The following is a 27,481-nucleotide window of genomic DNA, read 5'->3' on the forward strand; positions in this document are numbered from 1 at the left end:
ATTACATGAAAAATTACTATAATCACCCCTGCTGTAACACCCGTCTGTTGGCAAAGTAGTTGATCCCCTTGAAAAGCTTTAAAAGAAGGCCCAGCGCATTAAATAAAAATCTCAGTTCTGTGTGTAATCATAAAAATTAACACTGTCACTTTAAAAAAAAATCTAATTGGTGTCCTAAAGGGAAACCTACTAGGCTATGTAAAGTAGCTATTATGAAAATGTTTAGCCTTTGGAATGTATTTCAGACAGCGTTTGTGTTGCCAGATTTGTCAGCCAAAAATTCACTAAGCAGATTTGTCAGGGGTTGAGGCCATAATCTGTAAAAAAGACATTGGCATAGAGATTAAAGATCAAGAGAATTATATAGGTTTGTTACCATATGCCAAGATTCCTTTTTAAAAATAAGTTTATTTATTGTGTGGGCTGTAACCAGAAGCAAGAGCTATCTTTGTTTGATATTTAAAACAGTAGCATGTCCTGCTGGGGAAGGAACAAAACTGTTTCATTCACATGCTTGTATGTGGTGCTAGAGGTGGTTGGGAGGGGGCAGGATGTTTCTGACATTCCTCCCCTCGGTTCCTTTCTCTCTTTCTGCCCTATAAATCTTGTATCAGAGTTGCGAATGAAAAATCAAGGGAAGGAGGGCTGTTGAGTCTACTGTCATAATCTTCCTGGGTGGGTGCCATAGGACCTGGCTGGACACCTTCACCTTTCAGGGAATATGTCCCCAACACAGAGGGTACAAATATTGTAATCAGGCTTCTCTTTTCCTGCCACAGGTGATATATTCACATCTGTGAAGTTCCCACTCCGCACTCTTACACTTAGAAGCATCAGTGACCAAAAATGACTGGGTGCGGGACTTCTGGGTTCCTGCTCTAGCCTTCTGACAACCTTGCCATGTGGCTCTGAGCAAATCATGAAATCACTCTGAACTCCCCATTCCTTTATAAGGGTATGAATTAGGTGGTCTCTGAGGAGCCTTGCCCTTTAAAATTCTGTGAATCTGTAAAGAATCCCATCTCATGTAGGTTGCAGCCTACCCAGGTGCAGCAGGAAAACGTGCTTTTACATATTGCTGTAATATATGCTTCAAGGTTTAGTAGAATGGTGGAGTGCTTCCCCAGAACAACTGGCGTGAAAGCATTGTGCTAGAAAAGCTAGGAAAATAGCCAGTGTCTCTTGAAGTTCCAGTAAGTCACGTATAAGGATGCTTTTCCTAGAATGGTGCACACTGGGACAGTTTGGGGTGTTTATAACAGCCAAACATAGTAATGGCATTCTGGCGCATTTACACTTTTGAGATGATCATGGATAAAGCTCCCGGTAACACTTCATAATTTTAACAGTGTTTTAACAGAGAAGGCCTAGTCCATAGATGACTCTGGGACACACAAAAAATGAATTTACCTACATGGAAAGGGAATCACATACAATTTTTGTGGGAACTTTCAAAGGTGCTTACACTAAAGCTTTTCCATGCCACTTTTAAATTATATCTTCATCATACAAATGAAATACTGCTCAAAGAACCGCTGACTGAGAGAAGTAGCAAGCAGTTTTTCCCAGACTTTATTCAGTATTCACATCCAATCACATTGGTAAACATAAATACATCACAGAACTTATTCAAACACTCACAAGTTATCTATATAAAGACAAACTACCACATATTCTCTGAAATAGATTTTTCCTCCATTTCTCTTTTGCATTTTTCATTCTGTATATTAGCTGTGAAATTCATCTTTTTGGGGGGGTGGGGGGAGCAAATTATAGACCCGTCCTGGTTCCACCCATAATTTTCCACATTTTCTTGACACAAAGTCTGCCACATTCAGACAAAGTTAATGGCAAGCAGAAATTCCAGAAGTATCCAAAAGGGGTTTTGAGTCTGATACCTTGATTCCTGACCTGAGAAGAAAACAGATTCCCCACCAGGCTGGAGTCCTGGGTCTTTAGGAGCCAGACTTGTCATTCTTCAATGTAGCAGGAAAGGAAGGGATACCTGTGAGATGTTTTCATGCGCACATAGACACTAGGGGGTGTCCAAGGACTAAATGTGTTTCTCCTTCCCTTCAGATTTGTCTCGTCGGTACTCCTAGGTCCAGCTAACTTAAAGTCCAGGAGCTGAGGGAAAATCCATCCAATTAATTCCTGTCTTGTGCTGAAATGAATAATGTGGGGTCAGTTTCATCATCAGGCCCCGATTCCCTTGGATCTCTGGCAGCAATTGTAATCTCAGGGTTCAGAACCAGGGACCATCCCATAATATAAGCTACAGGTGATGGGGAGCAAGGTGCTCTGTTATCAAATGCTCTTTATCGCTGTGTTCTCCAGAATTTGCATGTACTTGAAAAGGAGTCACCAATTTTTCTTTACTTCAGTTAGTTTCAGTTTTGATCTGTCCACCCTGAACTGGAGGCAGGAGCATTGTGAGAAGGTAGAACTCTGACTTCTCATTCTTGTGAGGTCTGGTTTGTTGTTTAATGTAGATTATTTGTTGATTATTACGTATTAGAAAACATTTGCCCTTGCTGTTGTAGACATCTTCAGGCCTTTGGGCATGGGTCTCTTTATGAATACCTATTACTTCTTAATTATGATGGTTTAATAAGATATGTCTTTCATTTTCATCTCCTATCTCTCTTCTCCTGTGATTCTTCTCCCTTCACTATTGGTCCCTAAGGGCATGTTACTGGCTCCTTTTCTTTATTGCTCCCGTCTTCTCTTCGCCCCTCCTGGCGAATTAAAAAAATAAATAGAATGCATTTTAAGGATGACAGCGGTAATAATAAAGTCAGGAATTGCTTTCCAGCTAAATGCACTGATTGGAAGTGCCTATTGAAAATAGCATAAACCTAATTGAAGTAGTCAGCCCCTCCCATACAGGTCATTCTGTGCTCTATTAAAATGAAGGTAAAACAAAGCTTGTGACATTTCTGCATTTCCCAGACTCACTTTTCCTAAGACATATCAATAGTATTGACAATAGTATTGCATTGTGCTCCCCAGTGACCTGGGCTGTCATCTTATGGTCCTGGATAATTCTTTCATAATGAAACCTTATTGTATACTTTCCCTGTAACAATCAACAGAAAAATAATTATGTTTCAACATGTAAGATTTGAAAATTTGAAGCAAATCAAAATTGTAATGATCAGCCTAGAACACTGATCATTTAGATCATGTGGATACTCACTACCACCTAATGTACCTGTTAAAGATGCTGATACATTTCCTAAACTTAAGAAAATAAATAAATTGCTAAAGAAATGTTGAAAGTGAAATTATCAGAAGAGTTGGGATTATATCTAAGGATGTGTTATTTCATTGCATTTTGAACAGTTTAAGCAGACTCCTCAAGAGTCATTAGTGGGTTCTAAGCTTTATTACTAAAGTCTCTTGTATTAGATAGAACTATCAGATTTGATGGCAAAGCAGTAGCAGCTGGGAAACTGCTCTTTCTCTCCCCTCTCATTTCCCAAACAATGTTTGCACTGATTAATACTATGCAACAAGACATGACGCAGAGATTGTGTTGGCATTGTGTTCTGATGACCCCACACATTGTGTGCGCTCTGTGGTTCCTTTTGCTGTTCATAGTTATACGGGTTTATCAGAAATTACATGTCAGGCTCCCAATGAGTGTAATTGTATACTGATTGTGTATAGTTTTTTAAACCTCATTATTAGCCTTGTATGCAAACCAAATAAAAGGAAAGTTTAAAAAAGGAAAAAGAAAATAGCCTCCACCGGACGTCATGTCAGAGCCCAGGTGTTTGAGCCTGGATGCAGAGGGGAAACAAAATGTTCTCTCGGGGACATCTGCTGTAGCCATGTGCTTGAAAAAGGCCCTAATGAATGGAGGGGAAGGAGCAGAGTGGCGAGGGTGTTGGGGAAGAGCTCTGTGGCTCTGCTTTCTTCTTGCTCTGTTCTCCTTGCATGCACGATTCATTTAATAACGAGGCAGGAGGACACTGAGGGATGCAGTGTGCATGTCCCCATTCATGTCAACTTTCATTAATTGGTGCCCCCATGGCAATTTCTCTGCATTCTGACCCTCTCCTTAGAATCACTTTTTTAACAGAAAAACAAAAATAAAAACACCTCAACTCCGTAGCCACAAAGTCAGGGGGAAGTAGACACAGGAAGAGTGATGAAATGAACAGTGCTTTCTTTCCCTTCCTAGGGCTCTGCCCTTCTGCCCACTTATACCTGAGCATTTGTTGGACATTTCTAAGACAGTTATTACCCTGGGTATGCGTTCGTTGGATTCACGAGCAGGAATCTCAGCAGGGAATCTTGAAGTATTACATACCAAGGACGAGGGCCATTAGAATTAGACTCGTCCCTAATGTGGGAAGTACTTAGTTCTCTTTTAAAAACCTTTAATCAGTATACAGTGGTTCAGTACACAGATGTTAGCACCAGTGTGAGGGCTCTCTAATTGTAATTTAAGTTATCCCTGCCTAAGGGCTCCCAATCAAATTATTAGACTGTTGCAGTGAGTCTGTGGCTCTTGGTTGCACCTTGCAAGGGGGTATTTTCTGGAATGATGAGAAACAGTGGTTTCTCCTGGGAAGCAAATGTACCATTATGGACTTATTAGGTCCTTGATTAGATCCACAGCTGATAAGTGAGTAGACTTTTCAAGAGAAAATATTGCAGTTTATTTCAGTCTGCCTTATTCAGCCATTGGGTAGTGGAAAGGAGGTAAATGAAATAGAACTAAATGAAACATGCATGCAATTTTCTTAAAAGTTGTGGTAAATTTAATCAATTTTTATAATTGCCATTACCCCTTTAGGCATTGGAAGTAGAGGCTTTTTGAATTTGTTTGTTTTCTTGCTTTTTCTCCAATGCCCAGACGAGCTTCGTATTGGCAATTTTCTGACTGGACTGCCCAGGATTAAAGAGTTAAACATTTGGAGCGACAATTAATTAATTAAGAGGTCATAGAAAGTTAACCTCTCAAGTTTCTTTCCTGAAATGCATGTTTATCTGATTTGCTTTAATAAGTGACTTGCTATTGAACTAGTTTTATATACTTTAATTTGAAGATAATTATAGTACTATAATTCATATTTCAGATGCACATTAACTTTTCAGAAGATATCCAGCTAGCTGCTTCTACCTAGCATTGTGCTTATTTTAGTAAAGTATAACCCGAAGAATAATTGACTGGTTGTAGTAATATCTTTTAAGTCTTTCTATTACTAGGCATTTATTTGATTTTAATTGTGGAACCATTGGTCATATTGAGTTCATTTCCTGTTCATGTTGATTTCATGAGTCTCTCCATTAGTATTCAATTGCACAGTAATTAGTCATTAGTTCACCGTGATGTCTTCAAGCATGTGTACACTTATATTCTCATTTTCCACTCAGTTTCTGCAGTCGTATTTGAATTCTCTCTTTCTTAAAGAGACGAAGGCCACGATAAGGAAGATAAAATGCTAGATCATGAATTTATTAGACTACATATTTTGCCAAAAGGCTCACAGTTAAGGCATGCAAAACTTGATGCATTGAAAATGAAATAAATGGCAGCTGCCTAACCACAATACTGAAGTCACTGAGATGTCAAAGCCTGGGATCTGAAGCATTTATGATCAGAGGCGAGATAGAAGCTATTTAGCGAAACTTCAGGATGGCGCTTGACCCCAGTATGCACCTGGCTAATTCTGATTAGAGCATCTTCAATTTCTGAAGAAAGGTCAAATTCCCAACTCATTACTAAGCTCCAATAATGTATTGGATTTTGCCATTTTAAATAACTGTTTGGCTTTGCAGATTTATTTTCCTTTACAAGAGAAAGTGTTCTTTAAAAATATATTATCAATGGTTTCATTAATTTCAAATTTGCTGTGTTTTTAGCACATTTTATCTAACATATTCGTTTAGCTTGTATGAAAAGTAAATATGTCATCTGTCATAGTCTGTCACAAGCTCGTAATTTAAATCCATTAGAAAATTGTCCCTGCTTTTTATTTGAGCTGGCTTCACATTGTTGTCCTAATTAAATTGGAATCTTATATCATTTAAATGTTAGACTTGAGAATGAAGTTATTTTTATTCAGTGATAATGGTGGTCTTCTTCACAGAGCTCAGAAACTGCTTTCAGGTTAGTTGAGTCAACGTTCAAGAAGCCATAACTGCTGATATAGGTTCCTGATTAACATTTACTCTTTACACAAAATGAGAAGCAGAAGAAATGGGGTCCTCAAGATAGAGTCTCTTCTCTTCCTCTGAATATATCACTGCTATGATAGCTTATTCCTATGCCCATTTTTTTTCATTGTCCAAAGGTAGTTTAATTCTTCTAACTAAGCAAAAATATTTTGCTCAATAGTGTGCATAAATGCTTCTCAAATTTTAATGTGCATATGCATCTCTTGGGGACCCTGATAAAACTCAGAATCTGACTCAATAGCTTTGGGATGGCTTCAAGATACTGCATTGCTCATAAGTTCCCAGGTGAAGCAGAGGCAGCTGGTCCATGCTTTTCACTTTGTGTAGCAAGAGTGTTAAAATGCTAGGAGGCAAACAGGGGATGAATCAGAATTAATATGTTTTCATCTAACCCTTTTTGAGAATTGAAAAATCGTTCTCAAATTTTAGAAGTAGAAATGCCAGTTGTTATTTTGACTTAAAATTTACTAAAGTACTGCTTGCTTGCTTGCTTGCTTGCTTATTTATTTATTTATTTATTTATTTATTTATTTATTTATTTTTAAGTGTTAACATCTATGTTTGATCCCTTTAGAAGCAACTGGCTTTTGTAAGAGGAATATGTGTGGCTTCAAATTCACCCTCCTGACTTAAACATACCCATTGGAGTATGTGTTTTCATATAATTAAACTTAATATTTAGAAGTTAGTGGAAGGTATGTTATTTCTGTATCTTTTTTTTTTAAATTTTTTTTTAACGTTTATTTAGTTTTGAGACCGAGAGAGACAGAGCATGAACAGGGGAGGGGCAGAGAGAGAGGGAGACACAGAATCTGAAGCAGGCTCCAGGCTCTGAGCTGCCAGCACAGAGCCCGACGCGGGGCTCGAACTCACGGATCGTGAGATCATGACCTGAGCCGAAGTCGGACGCTTAACCGACCAAGCCACCCAGGCGCCCCTCTGTATCTTTTTTATATTAAAAATTGTCTTTAATTTTGTTTAAACATCTAAGAATGAGAAATTTTCATGTCTAAATTTAATAGGGTGAATCTTTCTATAGAAAATAATATCCAATACTAATAAAAAGGGATGCCAATTTCAGAATCACAAATAACTGTGGAAATCTGCAGATGTTCAGAGTGGCTTAATTAAGGTAGATGTCCACAGTGTGTGTGTGTGTGTGTGTGTGTGTGTGTGTATGCATGTGCCTTCTTTGGAAACAAATCAGATCGACAAAACTTAGTTTATTTCATTTCTGTGGGCACAGGGTATGAATTTCTTGGCTTTTGGGTTCTCTTCAGCACATAGTCTCAATTACAAACTCTTCTCTCGACTGAATTATAGTCTGTAAAGGTCCCCACATCTATTTGAAGAACTCTTCAAATTTTCTCTAAATTTTGGTATACAGATTTGAATGAGGATGACTGTTACCCATTTATGAAGTGAAACACTCTTGATCTTCAGCCCTTTTTCTCCAGCCCTTTTTGTCTCTCCATCCATCCTTTCCTCCCTTCTTGTCCCTTGTTTGTTTTTTCTTTTAATATATCTATTGGATGAAAAATGAATGATTAGTGCAAAGAGAATAGATTTTCTTCTATTATGATAGAATTATGATCTATGATCATATTATCAGTCCATGAAACTTATTTTCTGAACTTTTTTTCTTATAGCATGAAACCAAAGGAAACATTTTAAAATATCAGACATACTCTAGGAAGTTGGTTCACATCAGTAAGTAATTCTGTTCCTTGTTGGATAATGTGTAAACTTTGAAGAAAATACTTTTAAAAGTTTGATGTAATACTATTTTAATTTTTAAATAAAATAGTTTTTAAAATTCACGTAAGCCCAAGGAACTCAACAGAATGGATTCGGGAAGGGCAAAAATAAAACAACAATAAAATACTTAACTCATCTCAGACTTTAGAGCCCAAGCAGGCTTTAAGTACATTATGTGTGATTTCTTTTATGTAAAGGCAGATGATGTGATGGAAACAACAAGATGTCACAAAAGGCAGACCAAAACTTTTGTCCATCTTCTTTTTCCCACCTTTGCTACTTGGAATATTACTTATTCTTTCTAAACTTCAGTTATTTTTCAACTAATATATGACAATGCTGCTAATTCTTCACTCAAAAGATCCATTTGAATTAAATAATATAATAGAGTACTCCCAAGTGTTGTGGATTTCTTGGCTCTGGAAATAAAGCAGAAAACAAAATAAGAAAAAATGATCCCTCATATAGCTTACATTCTAAAGGAGGAGGTCGGACAATAAAGAAACTAAATGACAAATGTAATATGTGCTATGGAGAAAAGTAGGTCAGAAAAGAAGGGGATAGAGAATGCTAGGGCAGGAAGTAGAAAGATGGCCATTTTAAAAAAGGTCATCAGAAAAGATGGCATTTGAATAAAAGTCTCACTGAGGAGAATGTTGTAGGCAGGGCAAACAGCAGGTACAGAAGCCCCGAGGCAGCAGTATGCCTCCGGTGTAAGAAGAAATGCAGAGACTGGTGTAGCCAGAGAAGAGTGAGTGAGTGGGGAGAGGTGGGAGAAGATCCAGTCAGGGAGGGAACTGTGAGGCCAGATCATACAGGGCCTGGTGGGTTATTGTCAGGACCCTGGTTTTTATCCTGGGTGTGATTGGAGGTTTTGAGCAGGACAATGACGTAATCTAGGTTTTTAAAAGGAGGACTCCCCCTAGAGTCTGGTGTCAGTGGAGGTGTGAGCAGTTAGAATCTGCATATACTCTCCAGGTAGAGCTGACAGGATTTGTTGTTGGATGTGGATGTGAGAAAAGATGAGAGTCAAGAAGGATCAACTATTTTGACCTGAGAATCTGGTAAGAGAGAGTCGTTAACTGGCTAAGGCAGTCTGTGGCAGAAACAGGTGTTGAGGAGGCAGGAGGATCCCCAGTTAACATGTCCTAAAATTTGAGAAGCTTTTAGGACATCCCAGGGAAGCTATGAGCTGGTACTTGTGCAAACACTTTGGTCAGAGGCTAAGTGTGGCAGAATTCCAGCCTGGATATGGAGAACCGTGAGAGGTCACTGGTACCCTTGAAAAGACACCTTTCCATGGGGAGATGGGAATGAGAGCACTGTTCACATAGTAGGTGCTCAAGAAACAGGAGTTGCCCTACTTTTATTTTTCTTTCACCTTCTATCTCATACTGTTTTTATGTATAACTAGATATAAATAGAGTCCAGGTGGCAAATTACTTGTTGTATGCATGTTGTTTGTATGTTTTCTTCATTTATTCTGAAGAATGTCACTCTATATCAGTTGGCTGTAGGCTCTGCTTCTTGGTTTAAATTACTTTTAATGCTTACCTTCATTTGAACTAAGCCATATGTCTTTGTCCTTTCTTGCTGGTGAGCATACCATAATATTTATCTTCATAAGTATTTGTTAATAGACCATCTGAATTGTGGGGTGCTACCTTGTAAAGCAAGTTGAATAAAATTTTGAATGGACCTTTAGGCCCTTACTTTGGAAAGCCTCAACCTCATGCTAATAAACCATAACCAATAAAGGCTATTTGGGTGCTTTAAAAAACACTGAGAAAATGCACACAGATTATAAATGATGTTTTATATTATGCCCAATATTGACAGGTGCAGTTGATATTTTAAGATTTTTTTAATGTGTTCATCAAAATAGCAACTGATAGAATATTAGACCATCTGGAGATTCTTTACCTACTGAATTATTAGAAATGTAATACAATTCAATTTTGTTTCTCCTCTCTATTGACATTGCTTTCCCATGTGGCATCCTACATTGTTCAATGACTTAGGGGGTCCATAACATATTTATGCTTCTATTTTATTTGTTGATTTTAGAGTTTTGTGTTCAGTGTGTCCCTTTATCCATCCTTTACATGAGGCCCACCGACAGCTCCCAGTTCAAAAGTAGCACAAAGGTAGGGATGTCTTGATTATTCGTTAATGAAGCATTTTGGCTGGAAATTTGCCCTCAGGAAAGCAGAACACGCTGATTAGAAACATGTGTTTTGATGAAACCTTTTGTTCAGTGAATCTAATTTCTCTATAATGAACATCTATAAGTATTTGTTTAATTCTTTCTCAAGAGTTAATTTTCCTGTCCTGTAGTTATTCAGGGCAGTACTTAAAAGCATAATATATAGTCATATGTTTTTAGTGATGATTTTTTATTTTAGAAAATACCTACAGTACTAAGTTTTCGCTAATGCTATGGTGTTGATCATATTGTAATATATACATATATCAAATCAACACATTATACACCTTAAACTTAGACTATATTATGTATCAACTTTCAATGTAAAACAAATTAAAAATAAAAGCCATGTATAAAAACAGAAAATACACATTACACTAGAGAAAACTCCTTTGTTGAAAGAATCTTGCAGAACTGTATTATCTTAGTCAAATTTCATTTAAAATTAAAAAAAAATAATTTCAGGGCATCTTTTTTTTTCTGACACAAATCAAATTAATTATGTCTAGAATTATATTTCCAGTAAGAGGAAGTTTTTCAGAAAAACAAAAACTACCCACCTTTCACGATGACCGAGTTCTACTCAGGATGGGCTAACAGTTGGAACAGAAAGTCCAAATTCTCAGTGGCGTGATACAACAAAGTTTTCTTTTTCCTTCTTGACACCGTCTAATTAGGATGGGAGGGGTACTTTACTTCACACAGTCATTTAGGGACCTATGTTCTTTCCACGCAGTGGCCCTCCCCATCCTGTCTCCAGAAGACTCAGTGTCCTTGGTGGGTTCATTCCTATCCAGACAGAGAGGGTAGAGGACAAAGAAATAGCATGGCAGATTGGTAGGAGTTTTTAGAGACCAGGTCTAGAAATAGCATGTATCACTTCTATCTATCCAGTTATCTGTCTATCTAGCCAGAACTCAGTTACATGGCTCCATCTAACTGCAGAATAGCTCAGAAAAAAAGGTTTAGCTGGGTGCCAAGAAAAAGTGAATACAGATATGCCTTGGTTTTAGCAATCTGCCAAAGACCCTGTTAAGTTAGAAACCAACACACTCACAGTAGTGGGCTTCTCCTCATCCCGCAGCCTCTCTTGATGCTACCGCTTTCCCCACCTACTCTTCTCTTCTGGTGTTTACCAAATTGTGGAAACTGAGATGGGAGGGAATTGCACACTAAACTTAAAACTGATGAAGAAAATTGAGTTATTTTTCTTATTTAAAGGCATATTTATAATTAACTTGTGCCAGTGTCTTTTGTCATTAGCTCTCAACACTACCCTTCTCGGTATTTAGCTTGCTTTTTCCTATATCAGAGGCTGACATCTATTAAAAATGAACTGCAGCGTGCCATGCAGGCTTGCAGATTATGAGGAGACTCTGGTATATGGTTGGGTTATGTTCCTGCACAGAAATAGCCCTGGATTTAACATTTATTGAACACCTACTATGTAGCCGTGCTAAACCACTTAAAAGTATTCATTTCACTTAATCATCAGAACTACTGTGTGAGTCAGGACTATCCTTATTTGGAAGGACTGCTTTGATTAAAATCCAGACCTCTTTGACTCTAAAAGCCAGGCACTCTCCACATCAGGTGGTCCATTTACCGGCCCTCCCCTGTCTCACCCTGACTCCGCAGGCTTCTTTAAGGACAGAAGGCCCTGTGTAAGTCTCATCATGTTTGACCATGTAGACAGGAGTAATTGCTTATCAAAACAGGCAAATCTGTTGTGTGTATAGACATAGGCTGAGCCTGTAATCAGACCTGTGTACTCAAACCAGGGATTAGGAAACTAACTCAAAGAGACGTCTCTAAGTCATGTGAATATAGTGAGAAAGAGATTACAGATATTCTGCATATGGATTAAAAAAAAAAGATTTAAGAAAATGAATGAGAAAAATGAACTTAATGCTTATTTCCCTAAATTTGAGGTCATTTTCCAATATATTTTTTCTCTCATTTTCTCTCCATCTTTCTCTGTCTCTCAGATTCATATTCTCTACCACTGCTGACAAAGGAAACCAAAGGAAAAAAGAAAAGATCACTTTTTCCTTTTCTGTGGACTCCAAATAAAATGGACATGGTATCCTCTCCTATGATGGTCTGATCTTTGCTTCCATCTGCACATCTGACCTAATTATACTAATAAAATGAGGAGGCAAAGGGAGATATTATACTAACAAGTGCAGTTTTTAACTTGCACAAGAAACATTTCTAATCCCTTTGCCCTCCACTCTCCTTTAAACAGTGATTTCGCATCCCTTGATGCTCAGCAGGGGGGAGTGGCATTTGCCGCCCCATGGCAAAATGGATCTGCATGCGTTTACGTAAAATTGGTCCACGTGTGAATTAGCTTGGAGTTGTATTGTGTTTCTTATACTAATATAATATTGTTCTAGTGCTTGCCCCTGATTAAAGAAATACATAAATAAATAATTTATAATTTAATTAATAAGGTATAATATGCAAAGCACAGTAATTTCAAACAGCTTGTAATGTCTCTAATGTACTTTCAATTTTTTATTTTACATAAGGGCTATATTCATTATGTGGTTATGATAAACATACTAATGAATTTTATTACAGGAACAAATTTAAACATGTAAATGAGATCAAATAGTATTAAAATGCAAACGATGGTGAAACTTATTACAAACTAACCTTGCCAACATACATCGAATGATGTTATTTTAAAACTTTGCAAGTTGTATCACTTAAACAAAGGCAGTGCTTTTTACAATGTCTCTGAACATAAGAATTTGTGAACTGTAAGCTTTAAGCTTTATTCTCACATGAACCCCTCAACCAAAAAAAAAAAAAAAAAAAAGTTAACTGGAATCCAGGGTTTGCATGTAACTTTGGATGACAATTAAAATCCCTTTTCTTGTTCCAGTGAACAGTAATCTGTGCATAATTACATTCAAATGAGATATTAGCATTTTTTGTGCTTACTCTTTGTTAATTGCAGAGTTCACTCACCATGGTGATGCTTTTGATGGAATCAGGCAACCTTATTGACCTGATGCCGTAAGGCGTGTTGGGAAATTCTGCTGTATTCTTCATTTTTTTTTTTATTTTGGCATTTTGAGGAGTCCTGCTGCTTTTATTACATTCCTGACACTTTTGTTAATAAATCATTGCAAAGTTAATGAAAATTGCATTCAGGCATATCCAAAATAATTGTGTCCTTTGTCATGCTAATAAATTGAAAGATGTTGATCCAATGGGCGAACGCATGCCCATGATGGAGAAGTTTGTGATATGGGTGCCTGTTGCACTCACACTGTTTCCTTGGCGCATCATTCCATGTAAAATGTGAAAGAGGGGAACAAACCTCAGTATGTTTTATTTCATACTTTATACAGTGAGCCTTTAATTAAGTCAGCAAATGGGCGAATTATATCTACACAGAGAGAAGTATTTGTGTTATGATTTATGAAAGGTTGTTAATATCAATAGGAATCTGCAACAGTCTAATATCAGACTCATGAAAATATGAAAACCATGTTTAACTGACCTTTCTCTCATGCCTGGGGATTGTTCCACATTTATATATGACCCATCTGATTTAAAAATGACAATGATAATAACTCAACATTTGTTTCCCAAGGCTTCTCCTGTACTAATTCAGAAGGGAAGTGAAGAAACGTGATTAAAAAATTTGCCTTTTTTGGCAAAGCCTCATATTTTTCATTCAGAAAGTCTTAAGGGTACAGGGTATGAGTAAGGTGTGTGTTTGGGGGTAAACACACAGTCATATGCACACACATAGGGAAGCAGGTTTGACAGTTCTAGGTAAGGAAGAGGAGTTTAGAAAAATTTAAACTCATAATAGATTACATATATGTATATTTCAAATTTATCTCAAGGAAGAACTCCAAGTAATTGTTGTCTTGGGGAGTTCTTAATTTATGCACTAGCCCATCATGCTGATTTTAGGTAGGTATTTATTCTGCTATTCAATCAAAAAGCATAGTTTCCATAACAACTGCCACATCCGATGAAACGTACAGCTTGGCATTTGAAATACAGGACTTCTTAGGAGATATGCTTCCTGACATATTGTGTTGAACTTGTGTTCCTTTCATTCTCTTTTAAGCTAGCAAGATCTGTGTTTCTATAAAGGACCATCGCAGTTTTACATAATTATTACAATCCATCTGCACATTTCCAGGATTTATATTAAAGTAATTAAAGCCATTTTGTATTAGTGGGTGCTGTGTGGAACCGGCTTGGATGCAGGATTCTAAAAGTTCCCACTTGCCTGCTTGCTGTGCTGTAATTTGGAGAACAGAATGTTCCGTAAATGAGGTTTGGGAATACTACATTTTTTTCTTTCTTTCCTTTCTTTGCAAAGTAACTTTTTTTTCCTCCAGTGGAAAATGGAATAAAAGGTTCACCTAGGGACTGGAATTAATGTAGTCCTTCTGCCTAGGGTTAAAAAAAGAGCAAAATCACAGCTAGCAACGTTGTGCAAACCCTAATATATTTTGCTTTTTCTATGGAGAAATAATAAGCCTGTGTTTCTAAGGCAACTTTCTTCCAAAGAACAGCAAGCAATTTAATTTATATTCCCATTTTTTCCCAGCAGTATTTGTTCAAGGTAAACAAGGGCCAATATTATTAACCCCATTTTATGGATGGGATGATTGAGGTAAACAGGTAATGGTATACAGAGCAGATAATGAGCCAGATAATGTTGTATTGAGAGAGGCACATCGTAGCAGGAGTAATAACTAATACTTGTTATAGCAGCCCCATAGAAAGACCCAGATAAAGGTACAATACTGCAGTTGCTGAAAAAAAAAAATCGTGTAAGTTCCAAGGACTTTCAAAGGGAGAGTTTGGCACAGATTCAACCACTTCTGACCTACGTGAGACTCCTTGGCATCTCCATTGAGGTTTGCAAGGCATAGGTTTGATTCTTAGTGTTCAGTTCTGTCTCATAAGGATCTATGATTCCTCTGGATGTCCATAGGGAGGCCCAGAGGATGCCATACCATTCAGTTATCATCATGCTTAATAAAATGAATTAATTCATGTAAAACAAAGTAAAACAACTCTTTTTTTCCCTTCTTAGAGTTCTAAGTATCAAAACTTTCTCTACTTTGAGGGAATGGGTGGTGCTGAACAGTTTCTTCCCTGAGCCACTTCTCTGCCACACAATTATTGTCAGGCTTCCAAACAAATGGTTAACTGTCCTTCCTGTTATCCCATCGTATATCTAGAAGAGTGGGTGATGATGAACATTCTTTGTTACAAATCGTAGCATCCACAAAATTTACAGGGTATGGAATCCTGTTTCTGCTATAATAGTATAGCTGAGATGTTGGGTGTCCTGGAGCTCAAGGTCTTGGTATAGAGTAAAGGTTATGCACATGGACTTTGAAATCAGACAGACCTGCTAATGTGCCACTTATTTGCTATATGCCTTGAGTCAGTTACTTAATAGCACTGAGCTTTGGTTCCTTTTCCTAAAAATGAGGATAATAACAACTTGCTCATAGGGTTACTATGAGTGTTTTGTGAAACAACATTTGTAAAGTGCTTAGCACATTGCTGGCATATAGTAAAGATTTGAGAAAAGGCAGTTTCTAGGATCAATCATCATTCATACATTTTAGAACCTACCAATTTGCATTACCTAGCTTGCTCACTAATTTCTTTTCCTTCTTTAGCCAGTCTATCTCTTAAAGGCAGTTTTGTTTGTTTGTTTCATATGTGTGTGTTTTAGGTAAGAAAGGACTTGGGTTTGACAGTACAATAACTGTTAGGTATATGATCGTGGAAGGTGAAAAACCTTAACTGCAGTTTTAGTTTCCACTCTCATCCCATGACATTAAACTTCTGAAACTCACAAGGTACAGTGGAGGCAACTGGAATGAATAAAGAGGTAAAGGGACTTCATAATGGGATTCTAGAAGGTGGACTTCTCAACAAACTCCAGAATTTAACCTGCAGAGAGTTCTCAAAGCTTGAAAGAAGAAATTTAGGGAAAGAGGATATATTTTGCACAGTACGTATTAAAATTATATAACTTTACCCTAAAATATAGTATATTTTGGAGCTTACTTAAAGAGTTTTTTTGAACTCATTTTATGGATTTAGATCCCATGATGTTAGTAACCAACATCTACAGGATTAGGGATCCTCTTAGATGGGAGGTTGAGTAGACTAGTAGCTGTAGGCATGGGGATAAGAATATAAGAATGAAGAGGGGCACTGCTCATAGATACTTGCCAGGCTGGTTCCAGAAGCTAGGATGACTAAGCCCAAAGTGTGTTACATTTCTGATATTCTCAACAGATTGGCCATTGGCTTATAACTAGATAGTTCTGAAATAATTTAAACAGGAATACACACACACACACACACACACACACACACACACACACAGAGTCCTAGTGGACATCACCAAAAATATCTTTATCTTTATCTGTCCCATGGTCTCTAAAGGCAAAATGCAATACAATTGTTTAACAAAACGTTTGTTAAAGTTTTGGTTGGGAGTTGAGAGGAAATCCTGCTATATTAATGTGCTAAAATAAGAAAGTGTTCTAATTCTGAGCAGTGCCCATTTTCATTTTTGTTCTAGCAATGTTAAAAACTAACTGGCCTTCTTACACACACTTACCTTTCTTTTCCTTTTTTTAAAATACATATATGTTGCTCATCCAAAACAGACACTTTGGAGTGATTAACTTGTTTAATGCTTCTGTGCTTCAATACAAGTTTTATTGCCTAGAGTCTATTTTACAGTGTGCTGGTGAGACAGCTCCTTTCTCGCACATAGAATCATACAAATCCAAATTGTTTTTGTACAAATAGAATCTGTGACTAACAACTTGATTTTATTTAATCTAAACGAGCACTCCTAATAATCTTCAGTTTTTTAAAAAATATTTTTTAAGCATTCTATTTTAGGTGGAGGTTATTCATGGTTTAGCTTTATAAAGGATCAGTGTTACACTGGGGAACTCTTAAAGAGTTGATGCATATTCAGCTTCCTAGAATATCTTATAGGACTGTACTTGGAAGTCCTGGGTTATAATCTTTTCTGCTACTAACTTTCACGTTCACTTACTGCAGGTAACTTAGCATCTTTAGTCCTCCGTTTCTTCATTTGGGAAAATATAGAGATACTATCTGAAGTGTTCAGTATTTCTAAAATTCTGTAATCCTGTGGAGGTTTGTTGTTGTTTCTTCTTTTATTTTTGTTGTTTATTTTTGGTAACAGGTCTTATTGAACAAAACCTCTTTGGGGCTCCTCTACTTTCAATTAATGCAGCATACAAAAATGGAAACAAATCACTAGTAGAAACTCAACAGGGAAGAAAAGCTGAATTGAATAGTGTACCTTCTGTTATGTATAACATCAGTTATATCATGTTTCTCCTCTGCTCTGAAAACCTTAGTTGACTCCTCTCAGGTCCTCACACACGTTGGTCCCAGCCTTCACCTCAAGCTTCATGTCTGCCTCTCCTGTGTCCAATATGCTGTGTGCTCCAGACCAGTTGAACAGCTTGCCATTCTCTGAATATTTCATATTTTTTGACCCTTTCATCCCTCTGTTCCTTCTGTTGAGGATGTTCTTTCCCCTTCTTTGTTGTTGGTAAAACTCCCATATTTCCTGACTAACTTTATTTTTTTTTATAATGGTCATCACTTACTAATTCCTTTGTTATGTACCTGTATCCTTCAACAAATGTTTGTTGACAAATAATTGCAGTCCAGAAAGTGCCTAGTGATTCCAGATCTACAGAACACATTGTTCTAGAAACCAATGAAGTCGCATAGAATCCATACCTTTGGCAGATGAAAGTCGTAGTAAAATTATTCCAGAATTTCTTTGTTCTGGATTTGGAGGTCATCAGTTGATGACCTGTCATTTTGCCCTGAGTTGAGTCACTACCAGCAACCCTGAAGTGGTAGCTAGAGGGTCCAAGTTTCACATTCTAAATTAAAAATTTTCTTTTTTAATTGATTGAGACACATTTTTCCTGATAAGTTATACACGATCAGATTTAAGTTAAAGTCACGATAAGCTACCACCCCTACAATCCAGGAAGACAGCATTTCTAAGTCTAGTTGATGGAAAACAGAAATCTGAAATGCTAAGTAAGGGATTCATTTAATGTATTTCTCAGGGCGCCTCGGTGGCTCAGTCAGTTGAGTGACCAACTTTGGCTTAGGTCATATTCTCACGGTTTGTGGGTTTGAACCCCATGTTGGGCTTTGCATTGACAGCTCAGAGCTTTCTTCTAATTCTCTGTTTCCCTCTCTACCTTTCCCCCTTCTCAAAAATAAACATTAAAATAAACAAGGAACATTTGATAAGCTTGGAAAAGCCAGATTTTGCTGTGACCTTCTCCAGCAAGAATAGCAAGAGAGTGGTAAATGCTAGTAATGGATCTGGGTGTTTCATAAGTATTTCATTCCTAGTATCTTGGTGGTTTCATAGTGTCTTTTGTTAACCAGTGGGCCCCAGTATTAACAGTGGTGGAGTCTGTTAGATTCCTGCAGCTATTTGCTGGATATACCATTAGTAAGGGGCACTCAAGTGCTTCTTTAATAATTTGCCAAACTTGCCAAATATCTTAATATTGAGTGAAGCAAGGTTGGTTGGGAACAGCATTCTCCTCCTCCTCCTCCTCCTCCTCCTCTTCTTCTTCTTCTTCTTCTTCTTCTTCTTCTTCTTCTTCTTCTCCTTCTTCTTGTCTTCTTTCAGCATGTGTTTTTATTTAATCAAACATCAGGAACATAATCTGCTTCTTTTACCATTCTCCTCAGTTAGCATCAAGGAGAAATGATATTGCTCGGCAGCAGAATCTCCGAAAGCTGAAAGACTGGCAACATACACTTCATTATGTCTCAATGTGTCCATTTTAAAGACCTTCACACTTAAAGATCTAGGGTAAAGCTCTGTTAATTGCTTATATAAATGTTGGCGGCCACTTTGTTTTTTAAACTCTATCCTATCTTTGCCGCTAGAAGATTTAATATAAGTGAATCGGCAAGCAGATAAGAGATGAGCAGGCCTTCAAAATACATCTTCATTAGAGCAAAAGCTCCTCTGAACATACTTCATGCATCAACTACTATAAAGTATTTAAGAATAAAAATTGTAAAGGAGAACCTATGATACACATCAAACTTAAAGAAGAATTCTAGTTATAGTCTCATCCTAGGCACTTGGCCCCTAAGTATTTAAATCAATCTTAGAATTCTGGTACATCAAAAAAAAAATAAATGAATTATAAAGGGTTCAGGCCTTCAGAACACATATAGTGAAACAGCACTAGGGAAGCAGCTGCACTTTGTATTTCTGCTTATGTACACAATGCCCTAGCAAGTCTGCATGAGAGACCACTGACCCTTCAAGTAGGTGCAGAGTGTGGAAACCGTGGGTAGCTTGAGTAGTTGGCATGTGACCAACTGTGTCCTTTTCAGTAGTGCTCATTTGTTAGTCTCGAGCTACCATTTAGCTTGGTGCTTTTCTCTTATTTGAAGTTCATACACATATTGCATGTCTATTCTATATCTTATGTTACTCTTCCTAAGGTTATCTGTGGCTTTGAAAGGCAGTGTCTGATGCATGGTTTGTTTGCCCCTTGTTCACTTTTGCCCACTGAACTTTAGTTTGTAACTATCAGCAAAGATGTGTCTGTCTTAAATGACTGAATATGAATTAATTCAGAGATGCTTATCTATACACTCTGCTAGAAATAGTAAAAGGATTAGAGAAGCATCAAACGTATGGAACTGATAGGGAGACTGAAAATTTCATTGATTCTTATAGCTGATATTATATGGTAGGTTAAAGGCTTCTCACACGTTTCAGAAGAATTTTTGTAATTGGAATCCATATTTTACAGTATTTTCCTAATATAAATGTGGTAAGTTGACAATCAGGAATTTTTTGCTTCATATTCAGCACTGTATCAGTGACTGGGCAGTGCTTAGAATATTCCTTTTTGGGGGCGCCTGGGTGGCTTGGTCGGTTGAGCGTCCGACTTCGGCTCAGGTCATGATCTCACAGATCGTGAGTTCGAGCCCCACGTCGGGCTCTGTGCTGACAGCTCAGAGCCTGGAGCCTGTTTCGGATTCTGTGTCTCCCTCTCTCTCTGCCCCTCCCCTGTTCATGCTCTGTCTCTCTCTGTCTCAAAAATAAATAAATGTTAAAAAAAAAAAAAAAGAATATTCCTTTTTGTCCCTTTCTTTAAGTTTTTGATGGCTTTGTTTGATCTGACACTTCACAGAAGTCCCTAAAACATCGAGACTTGTGTAATTCATTTATCACGGGTGACAGTTCCATGGACAACATATCATGTCTGACTCTATTACATTTGCTATAATCTATGGGCCTGGTGATGAATGAAGAGAGGGGTGCTCTATCACAGAGCTCCATCACCGCTGATCTCACCTGGAAACACTGCACAGGTACTAATTACAGGAGGCCTAAAGTGGGATGAAAATCCTAACTAATTGAATCACAATCTCCCAACAAGCTTCAATCCAGATCACTTCTATAGAGTGATATGCTATATGGTTTTCTTTTTCTGCTTGCAGCTTGGAGTCGTCTTGCCTCCTCTGTGTTGCTGAGACAAACATTGCTCTACACTATCTGCACCCATGCATCCAAGTATATCTTCTCTGGTGCTTAGAAGAAACATCAATGTGTCACATTTCTTCGGGCTCTACTATGAAAGCCATATTCTTACCACTGAAGCAAATCAATTAAATTTGTTTTCATTCATCAAAAGAGAAGGTGACTTATTCTGGGTTGCTAGAGTTCTCCAAAGACAGTCTTCTCTTCTTTGGGTTCGTTGAAATACTTCTCAACTTTCAATGTGCATATGAATTATCTGATGTCTTTTTCAAAATGCAGATTCTGATCCATTAGATCTGGGGTGGGGCCCAAGATTCTGCATTTGTAACAAGCTGCAGTCCCTTGGCCGCACTTTGAAGAGCAAGGATCTAAGAGGAACTCATTGAAGTGTATGCTTGAAGATAGCCTTGCCCACTCCTGAGTGGAAGATCATGGGGAGCCCAGGATTGTTCAGATTTCAGTTAGAAAACTGTCTACTGTAGCATGTGTCCTGCTTATTTCCATTAATGAGTACTGAACCTCATTATTGATCTAACCAGCCTTGAAAGGTCAGACTTCATCCCTGAATGAAAGGCTTCAGCACATCCTGAACCCTGAGCCACAACTGCAGGAAAACCACCCAGCAAAGGGGATTAATTTCACCCCTTTCTGTATTGACTCTGTTTGGGGAGTTAGTATTTTTGGCCCTGAGCCAGCTGATCTCATCCACAAATTAAGCTGACAGTTCCTTCCAACAATAAAGGCTGTCTTGGAGCCAGGGAAACATTGATTTAATTGGTCTCAAACAATTTCAGTAGTCACAATTTCACAGATTCCTAAGGGAGAGCCTCACCCTCCTGCAGGGGTGCTGGACCCTTTTTCTTCTTTCTTCTCCATCTTCATTGATGCTGCTGGCCAGTGGATTGGAATTGCTGCACAAGAGAGGAGGGTTAAGGTGGACACTGATTAAGGTAGGTGGAGTTAAATGAAGCCAGCAAGTGGGACCAGAATGTCTGGTCAGAGAAGGAAGAACAAGACTGGTAGAGAACAGAAGTGAACAAACAGGAAAATAGTTACCTGTGGGTTTGAAAATATTTGAAACTTCCCATTGTGTATATAGTTTCCCATGGAGTAAAAGGCTACAGACAACAGACATACAAGAACTCCAAAACTGGAGGAATAAAGGAGCCTTTCTCATTCTATGTTTATTAGAGGTTGCAAAGCAACAGCTAAATCCATGGTGGTCATGTAGAATATGGAAGTGGATTCAGAAACTGGAATGTGTGGCTTAGAGGAGACTATTAACTATTGGTACCCATGAAACCCAGTGAATTTTTACTGCTTCTAGGTCTGGAATTTGTGAACTCCCTTAGTTTCCGGGAATCCTAGAACCTCCTGAAATTCTATCTGGCGTTTGCATGTGTAAGCTTTTTTATCCCCCTCTGGAAAAAAATTTCCTATTTATTTATTTATTTATTTATTTATTTATTTATTTATTTATTTATTTTTAAATCAGTACATAACATAAAAGTTGTTTGCAGTCTGCAAAAGGCTAAATAAAACACTGCTCTCTAAGGAGCTGTAGAGACAAGGAAATTTTGGCTATACCCTGTGATACCTGATGTATGATCCTGTACTCCAAACTTGACCAGAAAATGCTTCATAATAAATTAAGGAGAAGATGGAAGCCAGTTCCTCCAGTAGGAAGAACTAAGACTGACACTGATTTGCTTGCCTGGGGTGAACCATCTGAGTTAAGGAGTGGTCAAGAGGTGAGTGTGAGGAGGGAGCATTTACATCAGAATGAAACTCAGGCCTCTCATGGCTTTAAAAACTCACCTCATGTGTTCTGGCAGAGATAGAATGAAAACCCAGGACTCCTTAATCTAGTGTACATTTGCACTTCACCTGATGTTCTAATTCAGCTGTACCATTTCAGAAACATGCTCTAGCCCACTTTTCTTATTTGATCCCGCACCTTTCCACAATGACCCTAAGTGTTAGGTGTCCTTGGCATAAACCCTTAGAACCAAAATTACTTAATGATTTCTAGTTTTTTTTCCTTGCTTTATGTTATAAAACATAGTAAAGTTAAAGATTGTTCTGCATTTCCAAGACCTTTCCCATTTTTGCCTTTTAGTCAAAACTCCATTCTCATATTTGCCAATATCGTAAGAATATGGAGTGTTGTAAATCCACACCTGACTCTCCGTTGCATGTATTCTATCCATGTCTGTATATTCTCCAGTCCCATCTGGGTGCATGCGGTTGCATTATGCACTCTGACATCCATGTCATGTCATGTTTATCCAACTGTTTTACTACTAGTCAAAATCAAAAGTTCTTTTCCTCCCCAATTCTCCCAGCAGGGCCTTCCCAGCTTAGAGAAAATGAAGCTGTCGGCCATCAGTTTATACATCATCACCAACAATAAACATGCCAGGATCAGAACCTGTATTTTGTTATCTGACCATTGTTGATGGCAGGGTAAAAAAAAAAAAGACAGCTTGATTTTCATTAGCTAGGCTGACCCTCAGCCCTGGGAACAGTGGGGAAAATATGCATTTTGACTGGAAGTAAACTGAGGAAACATGACATGGAGTCAGGGAGGGATTGTAGATCTGTCCCACGGGTGTGATTTTTTAACAGGCTGACTTTTGGCATTTGAGGAAAATCTCAACAGTTCTCTGGACAGAATTTTTATAACTGTCCATTCAGCAGGGCTGATGTGTGACTTGAAATAGTACGCCTATTTTATTTTATATGCTCTGGCTTTTGTATACAGATGGGCTTGTTTCCTGAGGCCTGGAAATAGGGACTTTTCCCCTTTCTCCCTTGTCCTACCCTACTTTGTATCTGTGGCCTTTAGAATAATGGCTGGCCCAATAGGTATGTAATAAATGTCTTCTGAAAGGAGGTACATATTTATATGGGAGTGGGAGCTGCGTTTTATTTGATGTGTGGTATAGGAAAAGGAACAGGCTCTGGAAGTCAGACAGGCCTGGGTCTCAATCTGGAATGTCACTTGCTGATTTGATGTTAAATCAAATCAGGTCTTTTTATCATGGGTATAAGAAGAATCTCCTCCCTGAGATGTTAGAAATAAGTGAATTAGCATGTGCAAAATGCTGATGTGTATTAAGTTTTTGAAATAGGCTCATTCCCTTTCATGTTTTGGTTGCTTCTTTTGGTATAAATGCTAGATATGCTAGAAATGTAGGGCAAACTCAATACAACTTTCACATGAATCTCATGGCCTTTCTTTTGAATTTTTTTGTGTGATAAGGAAGAATAAGGGGATTGGAGTCAGACAGACATTAAACCCATTTTTTCTCTGTATAGTAAGGCTTAGCTAAAACAAGAATCTTGACACAGCACCATCAGCTATTTTGGTTGTATTATCGTGCCCGTATCTACAACCAGGCATTTCCTGTTTTTCTGTTGTGTTCACATTCAAAGGTAATATTTGTGGTGCTAACAGAAGACAAGCAGAAGAGCCTTGTTAAATAGAATAGAATATTAGGATGTGTCAGAAGGGAGAAAATTAGGGGTAGAAGGACCAGGGTGTTGGGCAGGAAAGAGAGAAGAACAAGACCTAGGGGTGAAGGTTTGGTAAGGTGCAGACCCACTGTTGTACTGGGTGGAATGAAACACCACTGCCTGCTCACCAGCCTGCCTTCTTTTTCCATGGCCTGGATGCCTACCTCGGCTGCTCTCTCTTGACTGGGATTTTCAGGGTTAAGATTTAAATCTCTCCTTCTCTTCCTCTTTAGAACTATAATAAAGGCACCAGGAGGGTCTTGCTCCCTCTGGCCTAGAATAAGATGAAAGAACAAAGGAAACTTGATTCCATGCCTGCAAATTGAATTTTCTTTATTGGGTCCATTTAAAAATTCCTGGAGTAGGAGATTCACCTGGACTTGGGGGCATTTCATTTGGACTTGGCTTAAGACCCTAGGGTAGACAATTGGAAAGCTACTGTGCAGATTTGGTGGATGCGTTATAAAGTGTGTATGTTGAGGGGAGGATTAAGGATATATTTTCAATAAAGAAGGTTAAAACTTCTGCTAATCATGGTTAGTGATGCCTCAATCTCCTCTCAGGGACATTTTTAATTCATTTCAACAAGGATTTGTCACTTGTCTACTATTTGCAGGACAAGAACAGAGGGCTCCCTTCTTTCCTGGGTCTGGTTTATGATTGGGCAGAGCCAACTTAGACAGGAAACAGTAAAACAGACAAACAAACACAGAAGTAAATTGTTTAATTAGCTATAATTAACCAGCTAATGCATTTCAATAGTCTGTGTATGGGGGTAGTCAGAAGGGTCAATGACCAGCACTTATTAAAGAACCAGAAAGGGGTTCTTGGAAGTGGATTTCACACCAGGATAAAAGAGGTATGCCCTAGTATGGCAAACAAGATAGTGTGCCTGGCTGCGTTTCTTGACTCATTTTATCGGGTCTTCATCTATAATCTAAGGAATAATTGCAGTTCTTCTCATGTGCCATATTCTCTCATGCCTCTGCATCTTAGCATATGTGCTCCTTCTGGCTGGAAGTCCCCCCTCTCCTTTCATTTGTTCCTTTGACAGTTCATTCAAACATAACTTGGTTGAATCCTACTATGTTTCAAAATCCATTTTGTGTGTCACCTCTTCCAGGAAGCCTTCCCAGAGGACTGTTCCCCTGCCTACCCGCACCTCCCCACCCCACACTGCCCTTAGCTTAAGCAGAGTGTTCTTCTTCCATGCTACATTAGCACCTATGCATACTTTCCATACAGTGCAGTGAGGGCAAATGCTTGCGTCCCTGACCAGACTCTGAGCTCTCTCGGCAGTGACTTGTTTTAGTTCCATGCTTGCAGCCTCTGTAGTGTTGGCAATCCAGAGCTAAGTCAAGAAAAGTTTTTTTTAATGAGTGAATAAGAGAATACCAGAAAAAAACAGTCCTGAATATCTCATTGCTACTTTAGTTACATACTCCTGGAATGAAAATTTATGTGGCAAAGAGTCCCATTTTAGAATCAGAATTCCTAATGCATATCTCATCCCTGAAAATTATGCCATTGTCTGGCAGTGACTCCTATGCATCCAGAAGAAGAAACCTCTTAACATGGGCCACAGGTGACTGCGTGCCCCATCTCTCCTGCTGGCAGCTGGCATGGCTCCATGTTGCCTCCAGGAATGAGAATGCTGAGGCCAGCTTCTTCCAGGATGAATGAAGGGTCCTGGCAATGCTAACTGAGCAAGACTGGGGGTCCATTTGGAGGCTGACCTCCCTGTGTTGTGCAGCACATGCTCTGTTGGGGAATGGGTGCTGCGTTTAGTGTTCCGTTTTCCCTGCAAGAGATGCAGAGATGTGAGGCCAACCAGAGAGAGGTTAAAGAGATGTGGGAGCCTTACAGCTGGGGATCATTAACAACAATCAAGACCAACATAAAAAGGCAGCAGGACTTCCCTCCCTCTTGGCCTTGGAAGCCATCTGGATAGAGGAAATTTGGTTTAAACTCTGGTAAGGGAACTTTTTAGTACTCTGAGATTGTTTTTTTAAACTTCTCCATAGAAGTCCCTTGACTCTCTAAAATCTGTCCCTTAAAACCCTTTGCCAGCAAATTTGTACCCCTTTATACCAGAAGAGATTGTGACTGACAGCATAAACTATGCACTTACTACCTTTCTTAAATACCTGGTAGACCCAGTGGATCTTTTCACATATTCTGAAAGCCACGATCCTGTTCTAGTCAGAATTAGGCAAGATTCTTTGACTGCTATGTCTATATGCCCTTCTAAGGGCCCATGCTATGCCACAGCTGATTAGAACAGTGGTGGCCCCTGACCCTGGGGTAGCCCAGTGGCCTGCAACAAGGCCTGGCTAAGTCAATCAGTTTTTTTCCTAGAGAAATTGGAAGCAGGAACAGGGAGAATTTTTTGCAGTCTATGACATACCTTTGAGATGAAAGGTCAAGGTCATATAGAATTAGTGCTAGGACTTCTTTTGTAATATCACATGCACACTGAAGTCCTAAAGGGCTGGCTAGTGAAAATTTGAAGAAGCAGTTAGACAAAGGGGATGTTTCAAATGTGCAGAGAGAAGTAAAGATGAAGCCCCATAAGTCCTAAAGAATGAAGGAAGTGGCCTCAATTACTGTGTTTTGGTTTCCCAGTATGGCTCAGCTCTACTGTGCTTCTTGTCTTTGAATGTCCGGATGTCCTTGACATCATTGTGTCCTTATAGCTTTCCTTTCACTGACTTGATAGGGTCTCTTTCCTTAGCAGTGAAAAGTGCCCCAAACTTGTCCCTGTCGGACTTTGCCTGATCATGGAACTTGTATTGCTTTTTTTGGACTCAATAAAAACAACGCATTTAGATGAAAGGAAGTGAAGGGGGATCTGATCAATGACTATCTTTACCTTCTTAATAAATGCCACAGTAGCCTCTGGAACCTACTGTCTTGGTTCCTTTTCTCTCCCTATCATCGGCAGCAAACAGCAGTTTGGGCCTTAGTGGCATTCTGTGTTGTTCCGGACATGTAGTATTTTTGTTGAGATTGCTTCAACAATGGCTAGCAATATGTTTCATGCTTCTCTTCCACTCCCCATGTCATTTAGTTATTGGGCACAATGCCAGCGTCCAGAAGTTATTCCTTGACATGGAAAGGTAATGATGCTGACTCATGCTTTCCTCTTAGATGTATATGAGGGAAGGAAATCCCCCTACTCACTTGTATAATTTGCT

The 27,481-nt window shown here is 38.5% G+C and overlaps 2 long non-coding RNA genes across 2 annotated transcripts in view; one reads left to right on the plus strand and one right to left on the minus strand.

The window, feature by feature from the left end:
- Positions 1 to 12,260, plus strand: part of LOC122237324 — a 29,120-nt gene extending 16,860 nt beyond the window's left edge. The window contains exons 3-5 of the long non-coding RNA XR_006215735.1: positions 7,842 to 7,902; positions 10,018 to 10,097; positions 12,145 to 12,260. This is a non-coding gene — a long non-coding RNA (uncharacterized LOC122237324). The remainder of the gene's footprint in view (positions 1 to 7,841; positions 7,903 to 10,017; positions 10,098 to 12,144) is intronic.
- On the minus strand, positions 2,412 to 10,925 carry LOC122237326. The gene is made up of 3 exons (XR_006215737.1): positions 10,717 to 10,925; positions 7,603 to 7,717; positions 2,412 to 2,738 (listed from the first exon to the last, which is right to left on the minus strand). It is a non-coding gene; the product is annotated as an uncharacterized LOC122237326 (long non-coding RNA).
- Positions 12,261 to 27,481: the final 15,221 nt, after the last annotated feature.

The sequence above is a fragment of the Panthera tigris genome, chromosome A3 (assembly GCF_018350195.1).
Source record: "Panthera tigris isolate Pti1 chromosome A3, P.tigris_Pti1_mat1.1, whole genome shotgun sequence".
Taxonomy (NCBI): domain Eukaryota; kingdom Metazoa; phylum Chordata; class Mammalia; order Carnivora; family Felidae; genus Panthera; species Panthera tigris.